The following is a 2500-nucleotide window of genomic DNA, read 5'->3' as shown; positions in this document are numbered from 1 at the left end:
TTTATTCCTCCTATCTCCCGTTCCTTTCCCTTTCCCTTTCTCCCCATCCGGAGTGATGCATTAAAATACTAATCCTTTTTTATGTCTTCGTTTACGGTTGTGATGACATTCAAGATAATATGCGTAAGGTGGTGATGGTGATAACGGTGGTGAAAGGGAAGGAAATGCTTGTTTAAGATAACCAGAACGTTACTAAGGTGTATGGTGATGACGATGATGATGATGATGATGGCAAAAGTGAAGGAAATGGTTGTTTAAGATAACCAGAACGCTACTGATAATGGTGGTGATTTGCGTAAGGTGTGTGGTGATGGTAATGATAATGACAAGAGTGAAGGAAATGGTAGTGGTGATACTAAGAAGATAAAAAGATAACTTAAGACTATATTTTGCAAGCTTAATGCAGGATCATAACCAAAAGACATATCTCATTTTCCTCCTTCTAATATTATCATCATGTATATAGACATACACACACACGCACATACGCAAACACACACAAACATACACACACACAAACATACACACACACACACACACACACACACACACACACACACACACACACACACACACACACACACACACACACACATATATATATATATATATATATATATATATATATATATATATATATATATATATATATATATGTATGTGTATGTGTGCGTGTGTCTATTATTTCCGATGTTTCGATTCCTGTTTCTTGTCATCCAAAACAGAAGCCTTTAACACAAAGATATATTCCCATAAAAAAGTAAACAAAAAATATAAAAGTTACTCATCAAAAGCAACATTCAGAAAACGGGGTGCGAGGTCCTACGCGGGAAGAGAAGGGTACAGGGGAAGGAGGAGGAGGGGGAAGGGGGCGTGAGGGGAAGGAGGGGAGGAGGAAGAGAGGGCATGAAATAGAAAGTTACATATCTGTCTCGTTTTTATATATAGTCCCACACTCTAGTTTTTCTATCACCGTGCAACTGTGACACCCACGTCAAGGCGAGGGATTCGAAAGGGTATAAGATATGCAGATAAAAGAATACGTAAACTAGAACAGATAGATAATAAATAGATGATAAATAGACTGATAAAGATAATGATAGCAGAAACCTAGAGCTAATTAGTGGGATAAGGAATACTTTCAGTAAAGGGAATAATAAGTGTTCTTGTAAAGGTAACATGGATATTTTCAGTTATAGTAGCAACTGTAGGCAGCGATGTGGTATTATGATAGTAACAGTGATAGTGAAATCAGCTGTAGAATAAGCAGTGATAGTGGTAGTTTTACCAGTTGCAATAGTAGTACTTGCAACGATGAAACAATAGTATCAATGTCCCTTTCAAGCAGCAGCAAAAGCATAAGCAATGATAGTGGTTTAGCAACAATTTAGTTGTCTAATAACAATGATAACAATAGTAATAACAATTATAGTAATAACAATAATCATAACGATAATGATGACGTCAATCATCAAGATAACGATAACACGGATGATATGATATCACTTTTATCAATAATAGCAACAGCGTCAGTTGCTCTGTTCATAGTTTTATTAGAAGTTTTGAATATAACATTTTGTAGCGCACACAGAAGGGAAAAGTTATGATACTGAATGCAAGGAACACTCGGTAATGGAGAGAAAGAAAGAGAGAGAGAGAGAGAGAGAGAGAGAGAGAGAGAGAGAGAGAGAGAGAGAGAGAGAGAGAGAGAGAGAGAGAGAATTAGAGAGAGAGAGAGAATGAGAGAGAAAAACTATGAGAAAGAGAGATAATTAGATAGATAAATAAATAGATTAGATAGAATAGATAGATAGATAAATAGATTAGATAGAATAGATAGATACATAGATAGACAGATAGAGAAAGAGAGAGAGAGCTAGAAAGGGAGAAAGAGAGAGAGAGAAGGAGAATCAAAAAGAAAGAATCGAGAAAGAGACATACTAAACGCGAGCGAGAGACGAGAAAAAGATAACTTCTTAAAGATGCGTTGAAATCTCTGAAGTGAATCGGCCCGAGCCAGTTTCAGAGTCACCTTCGCTCGGTCACTGTCGAGGTCAAGCGCGGAAAACTTTCTTAAGATATTTCAAATGTAATGAAGAGACGTTTTCTCTATTTGGATATTTTGTTTAGATGTTTGTTTATTTATTTATTTATTTTACTGGACTGAAATCGTGGCCAACCGAGACGACACAGAAAGATAAAGAAAGAGAAACACGAGAAGAAGATGAAGAAATGGATAAAACAAGATATAGAGAAAGCAAACATACCAAAAATAATTTCCGAACTCAAGAATTGTTCATTTTCCTCTATCTAACGAAAATAATTCCGTCGGATCTTTCTTTTTTTATCGAGTCGATTCTGGAATCGAATCAAAGACACTTCGAATCTTTATAAATGCTACGAGACTTCCTTTTGTTTCGTTTGTTCTTTAGTTAGGAAGATAAAGTAAACCTCTTCAGCAAACAGTTCCCACAAGCTTACCTTGTGAGTGCAGAGATGG

General features: G+C 36.1%; 1 protein-coding gene across 1 annotated transcript in view; it reads right to left on the bottom strand.

The window, feature by feature from the left end:
* LOC122253178 (uncharacterized) overlaps positions 1–2500 on the bottom strand; it is an 11051-nt gene that overhangs the window by 8518 nt on the left and 33 nt on the right. The window contains exon 1 of the mRNA XM_043016003.2: positions 2482–2500. This exon is cut by the window's right edge and continues 33 nt beyond it. The gene's annotated coding sequence lies outside the window, so the exon portion shown is untranslated. The remainder of the gene's footprint in view (positions 1–2481) is intronic.

The sequence above is a fragment of the Penaeus japonicus genome, unplaced genomic scaffold (genome assembly GCF_977035675.1).
Source record: "Penaeus japonicus unplaced genomic scaffold, GWHDUDI00000001_assembly GWHDUDI00000026, whole genome shotgun sequence".
Lineage (NCBI taxonomy): Eukaryota > Metazoa > Arthropoda > Malacostraca > Decapoda > Penaeidae > Penaeus > Penaeus japonicus.
Note: the sequence above shows the minus strand (reverse complement) of the source record. Positions and strands in the feature narration are given on the sequence as shown.